This window comes from Dermacentor albipictus, chromosome 1 (genome assembly GCF_038994185.2).
Source record: "Dermacentor albipictus isolate Rhodes 1998 colony chromosome 1, USDA_Dalb.pri_finalv2, whole genome shotgun sequence".
In the NCBI taxonomy this organism is placed as follows: Eukaryota; Metazoa; Arthropoda; class Arachnida; order Ixodida; family Ixodidae; genus Dermacentor; species Dermacentor albipictus.
Window position 1 is genome coordinate 508990235 of NC_091821.1, and position 16860 is coordinate 509007094.

A 16860-nucleotide genomic window follows, 5' to 3' on the forward strand; every position below is an offset into this window, starting at 1 on the left:
CTTAGAGTCTTTAAAAGCGGTAACTTAAATCTGAAACTCTCATATCATCAAACAAGACACAAAACAGATTAGGCCACCAGCAAACTTTAATTCTTAACCTCACCCACTCTTCCATTTCGAAAAAAAAATTTTTCCTGCCTACTACTCAATTTATTGCACTCTTTCAGGTTTTTACGTCCATACCAACTGTACGAACCCCTTCTTCCATGTACACTTGCCCCTGCCCGCTTCTGCGCGCGTCCCCCTCCTGTTTGTTATTCCGGTTTCGGTCCCCCCCTCCCCCTCTCCCTTCCCTCCCCCCTATTTGTTTAATCTATTTTTTTGAAATCCCCTCATCAACACATTCCGAAGTCAATATGTCTTTTCCGCGCCTCAACCCAGAGTATCGCCATTTCTGGATGCCGCCGTAATAACACCTACGATGAGCGACTGGGGCAGTGCCCCTTGAAAGACCATGCCGCTGCCTTTTAGTCACCCCATACGTTGCACCGCAGACTCCTCGTCGCCATCTTAACTATTTGAAAATTACTCGACGTATTGCTGCTATGCTACTCAAGTCACTTTCAACTCATGTTTTTTTTGTGAGTGTGTCTGTTTGTCTTTTTTTTATCTTTTGTGTTACTCGCGCACTGACCGCTTGACCGGCCGTTCAAATGCCTCAAAAACATGCCGCCAACGACTCGCCCTGAATACCTCCTAATCTTTGGCATCCCCAACACGCTCCCTATAGCCCCATATTTCTTAAAAATTTCATTTTTCTCTTTCTTTTTCTTTCACTCCCCCCCCTTTTTTTGTCTGTCTTGGTGCCGCCCTGGCTTCCCCCACCCCGCTTTTTTTTCCTTTTTTTCTGCTTCTATTTCTTTTCTTTTCTCCCCGCGTGCCCACTCTCAGGCTCTTGTCACCTCGGCTTGGGAATGAAGCTCACAGATGTCGGATGACAGCGCTTGTTTTTTCTGGTAATCTCTCTCTTTAAAACCAGCCGCCAGCGACAACACCCGCACGTGACGTCACTGCACTAACCCTTTAAAACTAACACGCCGAGGATGACGAGGCCGCCTTTGATGAAGATAGGTCCTCCTATCGAAACGTTGGCCAGCCTTTCTGAGGCACCTTATCCCTGTTTACAAACTTTATCAGCGAACTTCAACGAATTCAAAAGCGAGCAGCAAGGTTTGTGTCCACAAACTATGGTTTCACCAAAAGCAGCTCTCAGATGTGGAAAAATTTGGGCTGGCCTCTATTGCAAGACAGACGCAAGTACATTAGACTTAAGCTATTTTACAGTATTTTTATAGGCGCAACAGGTTTGTCTAAAGATTCATACATGAAACCTCCCAGCTATATATCCTCCCGTTTAGATCATTCTTTAAAGATTCAAGAATACCAGTGCCGTATAAATGTCTTTAAAACCTCATTTTTTCCCAAAACAGTGCATGACTGGAACAAATTGCCAGAAGACGTTGTCTTAGCCTCGCAATCTTCTCTTGAAAATGCTCTGTCACGCGTTTTGTTGAATTAAATTTTGTTGAATGAATTTTTTTTGTGCTGTGTTGCTGTGCGTTTTTAATTCTTTGTATACCCTTCTTCATATCACAATATTTACGTCTTTCTTGCCTTCATGATTCTCTTGTTATCATTTTTCTCAGTATTGGAATGCGTTGTATTTTTATTGTTTCTTGTTCGTTATTTACACAGTGTCATCTGCATGACGATGTATGTTTTGGAATTGTATCCCCCCTACAAAAATCCCTTCAACGGGTGCTGTAGGTACCTGAATAAATAAATAAATAAACACCAAAGCACACCGGAATAGTATCACTGTTTTTGCAGAATTAAAGTGTAGTGCAGGCTGACGCGGCAACACTTGCGCTAGAAAAAGTCAAATCTAATACTGAGCGGGATTGCATGCTCACGAACAAACGTACGTTGTCTGATGTTTAGGCAGGAGAGATTTTCGCCCAGCGCCATAGGCGCGGACTACATGCATATGTTCTGTATCCCCATTACGCGTGATGCGCGTTGAAATCACCAGTAAGAACGACTTCTGTTTTGCAGCTAGCTAGCGCACTATCCAATTGGTGTCTATTGTAAACGCCTATATGAATTAAGCATTTACAATTCAAAATGTACAGTAAACTTGCGATACTCAGGTCCACTCGTCAAATTTCACATTCAGGAGACATTGGCTTAAAAGCTATTTTCGCCTTGTGACGGAAGAGTAATGACAACAAAATCATTTAACCACATCCTAATGAAAGGCGGTCTAAGCAAAAAGCTCAAAAATCTTTAAAGCGAAAATTTTTCTCAGGAGCAAGTCAGGTTTCTTGGAAGATTATGACTTGAGGATTAGGGTATGGTGCTAAGCAATGTAACTCTATTGAAGCTGAAGGAATGACAGTTCCTTTACTGTACCACTTCACTGCAGCACTTCTAAAAAGCTATGGTGATGATAATCTAATTACTTCAGCGACTATCATGGCAATGTACTCTCTTTGTTGCCGTAACGTGAATTACAATTCGCCTTTTTTGTTTTTGGTGCATCGGCAATGCGAAGCAACTGGAGACCAAGAGCCCTATAACGTAAAACTATTCCAATATGTTTTTATTCGAATCTCCTGACGTCAAATTTCCGTAACCGCCGGCGCAAGGATCGGGCGGTTACACGCAGGGTTTTCTGAATAGACCAATCAAATGCTCTCCTCGTTCATAGGAGGTCACTTTTGTTTGCTTGAAAAACAAATAACATTGCCTACACAGAGCGGCTTGTCTTATCTAATTGGCTGACAAGAGGCGAGGAGCATGCCCAAGTGGAAAGAGATTCGATGACGCCGAGCCACTGCACTGAAAATTGATAACCAGATCAAGCGGGTGGTGCCGGCTTGTGCGGTTGGTCCAGTTTACCTTACATAGCTAGCGGCGGCTCGTCGAAAATCGCAGCGGCATGCAACGGAAGCTTAAGAATGATGCTGAAACAGATCCTTAGCAAAGAAGACTTTGCAGAGCGAGGTCGTAAACGTTCCGAAAGTGCTCAAAAGCGTTACACGGCCACGCAAGAAGTTTTATTACACGCAACTAGACCCATGCTCTCCGGGAGGTGCGAGTATCCTGGGCCTGAGCGCTCGGCGGCAGCCATCTTTTATTCCTCTCGGAACGGGGCAGCCTGCGGTTCAACCGAAGAAAATTCGGCTTTGTTCAGTATATTGACACGTGCACTCACCTATCTTTATCGGGCGACCACGTTTCGCCGCCTAACAAATGTTATCGCACAATGCGGGACGCACCTGCATGTATTGGAAATTTCTCGACTGTTATCGATGCTTCTATCCGCTGTCTGTTGTCGCGGAACCTTGTGTTATCTGATTTCATCGCATGACGCGAATGGTCTAGAACTTTGTGGAAGACACGCAGGTCACAGCGATTAGTCTGGAACATTCGACGACTGCTGTATAAAAGCCGACGTGTGACCCACTGAGCAGATTTTGGTGGTCGCCGACTGTGTTCGCCGTTGTCGCCGTTCTTTATGTGTACCCCGTTTTTGTGGGCACACGTTCACCTAATAAAAGTTAGTTTCGTCTTTCACAGTATTGCTGCTGTGTTCTTCATACGTCACTCCACGTGGCATCTAGTGGAGGTGCTTTACGCTCATGTACCGGACGCCCCCGCAAAACCGTAATCCAAGCCCGGGCCGCAGAGACAACACCAACCTCGTCCCGGAACATCAAGCAAGCTGCCGGCTAGAGCAGCTGCCCCCGGAACGCGGAATTCTACCAGAGATGACCAGGAAGAACGTCAGACAAGATCGTCCAGAGACGACCCAGAAGACAGCCCCAACTGCAGCCGCAGCGGCCCCAATAGTTCTGCAGCAGCCCAGGGAGCCACCGACGTTCCGCGGTTCCACATTTAAAAACCCGCAACGCTGGCTGGAGACGTGTGAGAAGGCCGCAAAGTTTAACAGTTGCGACAGCGACGACAAGCTGCGACATGTCCATTTCGCATTGGAAGACGCCGCTCGGACCTGGTTCGAGAATCGAGATGCCTCCTTAATGACGTGGGACCTGTTCCCAAGCGGCTTGTAAACATTTACAAGTGTCGTGCGAAAAGAGCTCTACTAGAAACCAGAGTGCAGCTGCCAAATGAAACGATCGCGATCTTGACGGAGAAGATGGCCCGTCTTTACCGGCACTCCGACCCGGAAATGTCGGAGGAGAAAGAAGTCCGCTTCCTGATGCTTGGCGTGAAGCAAGGACTCTTCGCCGGACTTATTCGTAACCCGCCGAAGACCGTAGGTAAGTTAGGATAACCGCCAGGTGCTCCCGCCGCAGTACGCAATCCAAGGGCTAGGTTCCGGCGACCTTCAAGAGACCATCAGCACCATTATGCGCAAAGAACTGCGCAAGGTCTTGCCTTCGTCGCAGCCTAAAGTGGTCTCGATCGCCGACATCCTGAAAGATGAGGTTCAGCGATCGCTTAGAGTTCCTCAGGTGCAACCTCAATTATCGCAACCCAAGCCAGAAGCGATGACCTACGCCGCCATAGCACGCCGTCAAGGCCCCCCTCCACGACCGCGCCAGGCCCTTGTAACGCCGCAATTCCATCGTCCGCCGCCGCCGCTGCCATCGCCAGCACGCCCACCCGTCGCCCAGCGCACCTACGCTAGGAAGACAGGCATTTGGCGAGCCCCCGACCACCGCCCGCTCTGCTATCACTGCGGAGAAGCCGGCCATTTGTACCGCCGATGCCCATATCACGACTTCGGACTAAGAGGGTTAGCCATCAACGCGCGGCTTCCACAGCTTGGGTGACATCGCCCACGTGACATCACCGACTACCTAGCTGCCTCTCAGTGGAACTCTCGACGACCGTCCCGTTCGCCGTCAGCAGGCCGCTACCTGTCGCCAAAACGACGATTATACGCTGGACCAGCCAGGTGCCGGTCCATCAGCCCATATCCGGAAAACTAAAAGCAGCAACCGATCGAGGTGCGGTGGCTGTTCGTCGAACTGACGAAGATCTTCCGCCGCCACGAAGACGCCGAAAAAAGTCTCCCGACGACATAACAACGATGACACACCGCCGCCCCGGCGAAGTCTGGCAGCAAGAAAGAGGTTGAGGGATCGAATCCTGGCGACGATGGCCGCATTTAGACCGGGGCGAATGCGAAAACACCCGTGTACTTAGATTTAGGTGCACATCAAATGAACCGCAGGTGGTCGAAATTTCCGGGGTCCTCCACTACGGCATACCTCATAGTCAGAAAATGGTTTTGGCACGTAAAACCCCATAATTTAGGTCTGGCAGCAAATAGCACGCTGATGAAAAACTACCTGACGATATGACTTTCCAGGCACAGCTTAACGCGATGCAGCCGTGATCCGACGCCAAGACCTAACTGCAACGTAAGACGAAGAACCACCGACCTCGACATGCTTCTAGACGGCACCCAGTCACTGCCTTAATCGAGACAGGTGCCGATTACTCCGTCATGAGTGGACACATCACCTCCCAGTTGAAGACGGTTAAGCCTGCAAGGGAAGGCCCCCAAATTCGGACCGCTGGAGGACACCTCATTACGCCAACTGTAATCTGCGCGGCAAGAATTACCGTTTATGATTGGACTTACCCTGCCACTTTCGTTATCCTCTAACAGTGTTCACGAGACATCATTCTTGGCATGGACTTCCTGAACCAACACGGTGTAATCGTCGACGTAAAGTCGAAATTGATAACGCTGTCACAAAATCAAGCGATACCACCGGACAGATCTCGTGATCACCACACCTTGAGTGTGCTCGAAAATCAAGTGAGCATCGCACCACGCTCCAGTATTGTTATTTCCGTCGGCACCGAAACACCCGCTGACGTAGAGGGCGTCATCGAGGGCGACCAGCATCTACTACTCGACCGTGAAATTTGCGTCGCAAGAGGGATCGCTCAGCTCCATAGAGGGAAAGCGGAAGTGATGCTAACCAACTTCAGCCAAGAGTTCAAGCACGGCAATCGTGTACATTGAGGAAATTGTGGAAACACGCAATGCCTTTGTCCTCTCAGATTCTGCCGCATCTACCCCGCCGACCATAGTCCCCGAACGAGACATCGACGTAAATGCAAGTCTCCCCATTAGCAAGCAGCAAAAGCTCAGAAGTTTTCTCCGAAGATAGAAAGACTGTTTTTCGAAGTCATCGAGGATTCGACTAACACCAGTTGCAAAGCACCGCATAATAACCGAAGAGTGCACTCAATAATACCGCCAGAGCCCTTACCGAGTTTCGATGCGAGAACGTGACGCTATTAGGCAACAAGTCGGCGAAATCTTCCGCGACGGCATCATCCAGCCGTCGAAAAGCCCGTGGGCATCTCCTGTTGTCCTGGTGAAGAAAAAAGGACGGAACCCTACGTTTCTGCGTCGATTATCGTCGATTCAACAGGATCACGAAGAAGGACGTATACCCCGTTCCACAGATAGAAAAGCCCGTGGACATCTCCTGTTGTCCTGGTGAAGAAAAAGGATGGAACCCTACGTTTCTGCGTCGATTATCGTCGATTCAACAGGATCACGAAGAAGGACGTATACCCCTTTCCACAGATAGCGACGCATTGGATCGGTTCTGCAACGCTAGATATTTCTCGTCGATGGACCTCAAGTCTGGCTATTGGCAAATAGAAGTCGATGAGCGAGATCGCGAAAAGACCGCATTCATCACGCCAGACGCCTTCTACCAGTTCAAAGTCATGCCATTCGGACTTTGCTCGGCGCCTACAACTTTTCAGCGCGTCATGGACACGGTGTTAGCAGGATTGAAGTGGCACACGTGTAGTTTACTTGGATGACGTCGTCGTCGTCGCCCGAAATTTCGACGACCACCTTAGGTGGCTTGCGACAGCATTAGAGGCGATCAAATCATCAGGGCTCATTCTGAAGCTGGAAAAGTGCCGCTTTGCTTACGATGAGCTCCTGTTTCTAGGCTACGTCATCAGCAAATCCAGAGAACGCCCCGACCCGGAGAAAACAGCAGCCATCGCAATGTTCCCGCAACACATCGACAAGAAGGCAGTGCGTAGATTCCTTGGCATGTGTGGCTACTACAGGCGCTTTGTCAAGGACTTTTCACGCACCGCTGAGCCGATAACGCATCTAACATAATCTGATGTCGAGTTCAAGTGGCAAACGCCACAGGCCGACGCATTTCAAGAACTAAACCGACGCATGCAGTCACCGCCGGTACATTCACATTTCGTCTCAGACGCCGATACCGAAATCCACACTGACACAAGTAGTCTAGCTGGTCTAGCCCTCAGTGCCGTCCTATTCCAGAAGAAAGGCGGCCATGAACGGATGATATCTCATACTAGCCGGTCGCTGTCAAAAGCGGAAGGCAATTATTCTACGACTGAAAAGGAATGCCTCGCCATCATTTGGGTTACAGCAAAATTCCGTCATTACCTATATGATAGGCCATTCAAAGTCATCAGCGACCATCACGCGCTCTGTTAGCTAGCTAACCTAAAGGAACATTCAGGACGGCTGGCGAGGTGGAGCCTCAGCCTGCAAGAATATGGCGTCACGGTAATCTACAAGTCCGGACGAAAACACTCTGACGCCAACTGCCTATCGCACACCCCCATCGATCCCCCGCCGCTAGACGACGAGGACGACGACGCCTTCCTCGGAATAATAAGCGCGGACGACTTCACTAAACAGCAACGAGCAGACCCGGAGCTAAATGACCTAGTCGATAATTTAGAAGAAAATACCGACGTGGTTCCTTGGTCGTTTAATCGCGGATTGTCTTCGTACACGCTTCAAAACAACCTAGTCGTGAAGAAGAACTTCTCACAAGTCCACGCCAACTACGTTCTTGTTGTTCCCTCGGCGCTGCGTCCAGAAGTACTGCACGCCCTACATGATCCAAACGCTGGGCACCTCGGATTATCCCGTACGCTCTCGAGAGTACAGGAAAAGTATTACTGGTGGCGTCTGACTACCGACGTCGCCCGTTACCTCAAGACATGATGAGACTCTCAGCGACGCAGGACACCACTGACAAGGCCAGTAGGATTACTACAGCCGATCAAACCTCCTTGCCGACCATTTCAGCAGATCGGATGGACTTGTTGGGACATCGGGAAATAAGTGGATCGTCGTGGCGACGGACTATCTCACCCGCTTCGCTGAAACTAAAGCTCTACCGAAAGACAGCACAGCCGAAGTGGCGAAATGTTTCGTCGAGAACATTCTGCTGCGACATGGTGCCCCAGAAGTCCTCATCACCGACAGAGGAACAGCCTTTACAGCAGAGCTCACCCAAGCCATACTGAAATACAGCCATACAAGCCACAGGAGGACAACTGCCTACCCCCCGCAGACGAATGATCTCACGGAGCGCCTGAACAAGACCCTCGCCGACATGCTAGCATTGTACGTCAACGTCGAGCACAAGACGTGGGACATGGTCCTGCCGTACGTAACCTTTGCTTACAACACGGCGGTGCAAGAAACACAGATCACGCCGTTTAAGCTTGTTTACGGCAGGAACACGATGACGACGCTCGGCGTCACACTGCCGCACATCACTGACGAAGAGAACGTTGACGTCGCTAGCTATCTCCAGCGAGCCATAGATGCCCAACAGCTCGCCCGCCTACGGATCAAGAACCAGCAGCGTACCGACAGCCGACACTACAACCTCCAACGACGCTTGGTCGAGCACCAGCCCCTTGACAATGTTTTGCTTGGACCCCGATACGCCGACGAGGACTCAGTGAGAAACTACTACGACGCTATTTCGGACCCTACAAGGTCATTCGGCGTATTGGCGCACTCGACTCAGAGGTCGTGCCAGACAGCATTTCGCATTCACAGCGGCGCCGCGCACGACCTGAAGTTGTCCACGTGGTGCGTCTTAAACCCTTTTACGCACGCTGACGAACTTCCTTGTTTTGTTATTTTTTGCTATGGGTATTTTTATTTATTACTTTCGTTCGTTTGCAGCATCTGTTTGCCTATCTTTATCGGGCGACCATGTTTCGCCGCCCAGCAAATGTTATCGCAAAGCACGGGACGCGCCTGCATATATCGGAAGTTTCTGGAATGTTATCGATGCTTCTATCCGCTCTCTGTTTCGCCGAACCTTGTGTTATCTGATTTCATCGCGTGACCCGAATGGTGCAGAACTTTGTGGAAGACACGCTGGTCTCAGCGATTAATCCGGAACATTCGACGACTGCTGTATAAAAGCCGACGCGCTTGACCCGCTGATCAGATTTTGACGATCGCCGGCTGTGTTCGCCGTTTTCGCTGTTCTTTAAGTGTAGCCTGTTTTTGTGGGCGCAGGTTCACCCAATAAAAGTTTGTTTCGTCTTTCACAGTATTGCTACTGTGTTCTTTATACGTCACTCCACGTGAGAATATTAGTGTATCTTTATCGCGTGCACGTCACTTTCACGCGGTGAGATTTTGCGGTTTAGTGGCGTCGCGTGACAAGCAGGTGAAGTGGGTGCAGCCCGAAATTTTTCGACCAATGGCCGAGGGCTAATAGCGAAAAGGGGCCGAATCAGAAATAACTATTTTTCTTTTTTTCGATCAAATCATGCATTATCAGTGTGTACACGTCGTATCAGATGGGGAGCTATCACGGTTTTCTTGACGTCGCGTGACAAACAGGTTATGTGGGGGTGGTCCAAAAAAGTTTTTAACCAATCGTGGAGAGCTGAATGCAAAATTGAAATAGAAAAGTTTGGAATAGTTTTACGTTACAGCACCCCAAGTTCGCTTTTTAGGCCTGGTATCATGATCTGTTTCCATGTCATCTTGGGAGTCTGGCTGCCGCGAAGAACGAGAATCGCGTCGAACAAGCGTTGGCTCTGATCGCGTACTCGGCGCTAGGACTGAACTGGTCATCAGCATAAGAAATAGATTTGGCAAATGCTACCGCAGGTGGTTTCAAGAGTTGCGTCATCTGAGCGGTAAACATTTCAGAAATGCATTCTGCAACGCTTGTAACAATAAGTTGCATAGCGTCTGTCGTTGCTTTTTCAACTGCTGGCTTTATGAGCTTAGACAAGTTATCTTCATTTATTGTAGATTGCATCGCAGTGGCACCAGCATATCCAAAGGCTTTATAATTGGCGACTGCAATAGGTTCCCGCTGCGAACATCGTCACCCGTCAGTTACCTCCAGTACTTGTATTTCATTAGCGCGTGCCACGCAGTTTGCATAGTCAGCCGTGTGGTTTCCTCCACACAGACAGCGCGCTTTGGCTTCAGCAGTGCACTAATTAAAGATGATCCTCATCACAGACGTGACAACGTGTATTTCATTTGAAGCCTCCTGCACTATGGCCAAAACGCCAACAGTTCCAACACTAAAGTGGACGGGAAGCGAGAGGTCCCACGCTAAAGGTGTGGCCACTTTAAAGGCGGTAACACCTTTAGTTCAGAATGGCCCCACATTCCAGCAGATATAGAAATAACCGATTCAGTGGCGACTTTTTCCAGGTTTACGAGTTGTTTACATCAGCATAAAGCTACGACTCCAGCATAACACAGCTTCTCCAGAGCTGGACTTAATCAAAAGGCTACATACCAGACAATGACTTCAGTGCATGCTATATGCGGCGGAATAAACACACTCCCTGGAACAGACGCAAAGACTCTTGCACTCTAGGAGGCATGCAACACTGGTCGGACCTGATGGCCCACAAACATCCCAGCTCTTCCAAATTTTCAGACATTGCTTATCACCTGGAAGTGGCATGTCATGGCTTGGAGCTTGGCCTGGGCACCCTGTCCTGTCTTCAGCCGGATCAATCCGCCGCTCGATGTAACCTGGGCGACAGGGATGCTGAAAACGCCGCTGCGTAAGAAAGATTTCCAAGGCAAATCATCTTGCGCTGTGCCCTTGCCCAGGAGAGCTTTTAGATATCAGCGCTGCTTCAATCACTAGATAAGTCCTACAGGAACAAAGTGAGTGAGGTAACGGAGGTGAAATCCACCCAAAAGCCGGCCAAACCACTAGGGAGCTGTTGGAGCTAGCTTAGTACGAGCCTGTCGATTAAGGAACATCATGGCGAGTCGACCGGGCTTCCGGCGGTACGTACGAAAGCTTCATCAATGTGGTTCGTTTCTGAGCCTTTTGTTTTTTTTTTCTTTTCTTTCCGCACTTAAGTGTGTAGTGCTGCAAAACTCGCACCATGCCATGTTTACCTTGAGACAAAGCGCTCGTTTGGGCACGTCGTCAGTCACTTCTACTCCGCTTCTGTGATACCATTAGCTTTATATACAGTGAAAGCTCGTTAATTCGAACTTCAATAATTCGAATTTATGGATAATTCGAACTATACGATCTGGTCCTGCCAAGCTCCACAGAAGTCTATGTATAAAAAAGTCCGTTAATTAGAACGCGAAAAGGTTCCCTCACGGATAATTCGAACTACGCTCGCATGGCACACGGCCAGAGAAACGCGCCTACTGCCTACACACAAGGCTGTGTTGCCTCCGAAACGGAGAGAACGGCGAAAGAAGGCAAAATCGGAAACAAAATCTAACCGACGCCGGGTCAGCCAGAAGGCAGCGGCGGCTACCGACTCTCCGTTCTACGTAACCTCCGAGACTTCTTGCCCATTGCGAATCTCGGGGGCTTTGCAAATCTTGTACAGCTGCTAATGTTGTGCAGAGATGGCACGGCAAGCGCCAAAACACAGCGAATCAAGTACGTCGCAGCTGCGCTTGCAATCAAGAACCAACGAATCAGGGCCTTCGCCACCTTCACATGTTCAGCGTCTTTGTCTCGGCTGTCTTCATCGGTTGTGCACCTCTGTTTTCAGCTTAGGAGGTATCGGCCGTGGCGATTCATTGTGATGGTGTTAAGCCTCGGCTAACGTTCGTTTCGGTGGACATCGGTGGTGTGGCACAGTCGGACCCAGAGCTTCGACTTGATGATGGCGTGTGCCCGCGGCACACGCCATCACTTTCTGACACGCCAAATTTCTGACATGCCCTACTGCTTCCAAATCGCAGTGTACGGTTGCTCTCCTTCACTTTCGTTAGTTCGAACTTTCGTTAATTCGAACTGAACCGGCTTCCCCTTGCGGTTCGAATTAACGAGCTTTTACTGTATTTTACAACTCCTACCGGTACCTTAACGCATTGTTACTGTCGGCCTCAAGTTCACTGCGGACTGCAGTATTGCATTCCAATGTTTACGGAATGGTGTATGCAGCCACGTGGATGGCCCAACCTTGACCTGGTGCCACGCGTAGGTGCAGCGATAGGCACCGGAAAAGCACGGTGCGTCAACATAAATGTATTTGATGAATTTTATTCAAGACCACTTCGAATGTTGAACCATTAGGTCTTCTGCATGAAGTGCTGCGTAGTATTATGACATGCACTTCAACGTGTGTTCTCGTGGAGCTGTGTAATCAACGGAAGCGTTCACATTCACGGTTAGGGCGATGTTGACTCATTAACCTTGGCATTTGCGAGCTGCCACCAGGGCTATGACGGTCACCGTAGTTAGCAGCTTTTGGCCACAAAGTCATCAACCAATGATGTATTAACCTGCTCCGAAATTTTAGCGTACGCATCTTTCTGCGTTTCACCTCTGTCCAAATGCGGCCGGCTTGGCCACCGAAAGAAACACGTGACTGTGTGCGAAGCACCATTGTGGCGCTGTTTTATAAGGTGGAGAGAAACCAAGAGGAAGCGATGAATGCAGATATGGCGTCAATGTAATGGACAGCAAAATTTGAACTTACGGATATTACGTAGGGAAGTCTTATGCAATAAATTTGGAAGTGTCGATAGCCAACACTTCCCTGCGCATTCGTTTTCCATAGCAGATTTCACAGCTCTCCAGCGTCTTGTACCTTATGCGAAGGGAGCGTGCATATCGCCGTCGGCCAGTATTCGACAACCTACGACAGCATCCCCCACGAACTTAGGCGGCACAGGCTGCCGATGGATCACATATGGGGTTGTTGCACGGCATTAGAACTGCCGCTGAAACCGCGTAGAGCGCGATCACATACCATGCTGAGAGGCTTGCACATGACGTTAAACTTGCTTTGAGGCTGTGGGAGCTATTTAATAAACAGTTCTCTTTTTAATATTTTGAAAATTAAGTATTTAAAAAAATGTATATATTTGAAAGTGCCATGAACAGGTGACCACGGTGGCGCTTGGTGATACTACAGAAGACACCCGGAAAAGGAAGCTATCAATGAGAGGTGTGTAGCGATTTTCCATGATAACATAGCCTCAGCTACAGACACATGATGTGCAATCGTGCTATCACTTGACTGCGCTTCTTTCTTGTCGTTTAATCTGACCTTTGCTTCCTAATTTCTGTCATACGATGCCATAAGGTAAGCATGCTGATGTTGTGGCTACAGTCATTACGTAAGACTTTTTTGGCTAAGAAATTGTGCGCGAAGAGCGCAGCTTAGAGAGTGTAGCCCCAATTGCTCGTGCAGTGAAATTTATTCGTTGGCTGGGCGAAAGACAGTTATGTTGTGCTTTATTATAAATAAAAAATGATTTGCCTCAAGTTACGGTATGCCTTGTTTCCTCAGTCGATTTTGTTTCCGCAATAACCAAAAAGACAATGGCTAATGTCATCAGCGTACTGAACTTATGACACCTCAGCGGCGAGATTCACAAGAACATTTGCAAATACATTCAACAGAAAGGACTGTGCAGGCTGCCTAGAGGGAGGTTGGAGTTGTTATATTTTAATTATTTATTTCCGAGTACCGCGGACGCGAGGTCCAAGCAAGATTAGCATGATACGAAGTAAATATACAAATACGCTAAATAAAGACGAGTCCAGCTTTCTCACTTATGCTGGGATAATGAGTGGGTAAATTGATTCTATTGTGATATCCTTGATTGTATATTAGAAAAGAAATAGTCACGAGATATAATCTTCATGATGGTTGCCTGAAGGCCATGGCCTAGCTAGGTCTTCTGGCACCCGGGGCTCATAGGTCTTCTGTCCCCCCTTCGTGGTGTAGTCAGGAAGGCAAGGATATCAAAAATTTCCAGACAGTGGGGTGTTATGTTTCAGCAGCAGCACAGCCGCTTTGGATTCCCCCCCCCCCCCATTGGCTTTCGTTCCAAGAAATCACTAATGTAGCAGGTTTACAGTCTGTTTTATTTTCTGCTCCTAATAAGACAGCTTGCTGCATTGATAGCTTGTGATAGGCGCATTTGCACATTTGCTGTCAGACTGTAAGCCTTGGCAGCCAATACAGATAAAATTATCTTAGATAGAAAAATAAAATTAGATAAATGAATATCTTTGAAAGTTGTATGTCCATATCCCCCACCCCCTGCGAATATGCCTTCACGGCCCTGCAGAAAATGTGAATAAATGAATAAATAAATAAATAAATAAATAAATAAATAAATAAATAAATCAGCAAGGTCATTTCCGACAATTCCACACTGCCCCGGAATCCATTGGAAGATGTTGTCAGGTCAGTTTAGCAGGGCTTGATAGAGAACCTCTCTGGTCTTAAAGACCAGTCCATGGGTCTTGCGTCGTAAGACTGACTGCAGACTCATACAGGCTGCCTTGGAGTCACCAAAAACGAAGCACTTTTAATGTTTGGCTTGTGCGATGTAATTTACAACGGCACGCAGAGCGACAAGTTGTGCTGCCTTAGAGGCCGTTTTATGAGACACTTTGAACGTAAGTGTGATTTGTAAGGCTGGATGATAGCAGCACCTGTGGAGCTGGTGGTTGAGACTGATCCATCAGCGTAAATGTGCATTCTTAGGTAATATGTGCCGTTCAGTAATGAAATTGTAAACTGACATAGAGCCACTGTTGATTGACGGTTTTCATTATATTTCCCGGAGTCTTGAAGCGTACATGTGGCTTTCGTAGGCACCAGGGGGGTAGCAGTGGTCTTGCTGCTGGTTAAAGCCCGTCTGAAGGTAGCCTTTATGTGTTGCAACAAGCTTCCAAAATTAGGCTTGCGGTCATTCAGCTGGCAAACAGCAATATAGTCACTAGGTAATGTGGCTCTTGGGTTGTCAATCATTATATATGTTGGAACTTAGTAGTCTCCGGTAAGCATGAGTGTTGCGTGAGTCGAGGCGCATTGTTGTAGTCCACGTCCGTAGAGCCTGGCCTTGCAAACTTGCGAGGGTACGAACGTTTGTTCTACATGCGTTTTACTAGCTGTACCGTAAAGAGCCCAGAAACAGTGCTCTGTGCAGCTGCAGCATGTACCGTACCGACGTGCCCCAGGTTTTACCGCACAGCAACTTCAGTATACGTACAATCAAATTAGCCTCCGCTTCAGGTAGATGCAGTGGGTGCTCCATGAAATGTTCCTATCAATAGTCACACCTAAGAGGCGGTGTTACTTCTGGTATTGGTACCCTAGCCATTGTGAGAAACAGGGTGCGGTATCATGGGTTTGCGCGTAAGGGCAAATAACGCGCATTTTTGATGGACACACTCAGGCCTTGTTTGCGGAGATACGAACAAGTGCGGGTGGCTGTCCAATGAATTCTTGCGCGCTCTTGAAGACGAATCACTGCAGAAGACCAAAAACAACATCATCTGCGCACATTGATAGGTGAATTGTCTTGGCTAATATTTCAGCATGGCAAACCATAGTAAGGTTAAAGAGAATAGGGCACAATACCCCGCCCTGTGATACGGCACCATGACAACAACAACAAAATGACAAAAAGATGGTTAGCTATGACTAGGTGACACTGTTTTTATTCAACACCGCGAAACTGATGCAAACCTAATGCAAACGATCCAAACTGATAAGTAGAACGCTCTATGCATGCTGACCACACGCAAGCTATGGTGGGACATGAGCGCACCACACGAGTGCCCCGCACATGAAACTTTCCTCTACCATTTATGCCCAGTCAAGCCAAGAAAAAGAGGTGGTGTCATATATGTCTTCAGACATATATGACACCACCTCTTCAGACATATATCACACCCTCCTGTCCCCTCTTCCACGTGGCACCTGGTATCGGGGGCTCCTAAGCCTGAGGGCGCGTGATCGCAATCCGATGAGGGTTAAATGTAAAAACGTTCGTGTACCGTGCGTTAGGTGAAAGTTCAAAGGACACATGGTGGTCAAAAGCAATCGAGAGACCCCACTACGACATTCCTCCTATTGATATTGTTATTTATACGCATAAAACCCAAGAATTTATTCAAATAATTAACATTAGACAATCAATCTATTTGCCGCAAAGCACTCATCCTAAAATTTCGGTATTTTTTGTTCCAGCACACATGTGCAAACTGCCCCATCTTGTATGAATTACTGAAAAAATTATCTAATGCATTCCCCCAGGCAGCTGTTAATAGCATTAATAGCAATATTTGCCAATTCCTCACGCATTTTGAGACTATCTATCTATCTATCTATCTATCTATCTATCTATCTATCTATCTATCTATCTATCTATCTATCTATCTATCTATCTATCTATCTATCTATCTATCTATCTATCTATCTATCTATCTATCTATTTTCTTACGCCGACCCAGTGGGCCAAGTGGCCTACCTGCTTGCACCACTAAACTCTTAGACAAAAGTACACCCTTTGGCGTGCATATCTGCCACACAACTATAATCGACATCTGCCTTGCTTATGTTTCCTTTCTTGAAAACGCCCCTCCCGCTACTTTTCCTGTCGAGAATGCTATGTCATGCTGACAAAGTGCATAGCGTTCGTTACTGGGAAGTACCGGGCTCAACGCGTTAAAGAAAGGAAATGCGGACAAGACAGATGACGACGATTTTTTGTGGCAAAATGGCGTAATTTTGCTTAAGAATGTAGGTATGTGCTCCTTTCATTTCTGATGACGCTAG

General features: G+C 47.9%; 1 protein-coding gene across 6 annotated transcripts in view; it reads left to right on the forward strand.

The window, feature by feature from the left end:
* Positions 1–16860, forward strand: part of LOC135913367 (uncharacterized) — a 258595-nt gene that overhangs the window by 221639 nt on the left and 20096 nt on the right. The gene's annotated exons all lie outside the window — the stretch shown is intronic.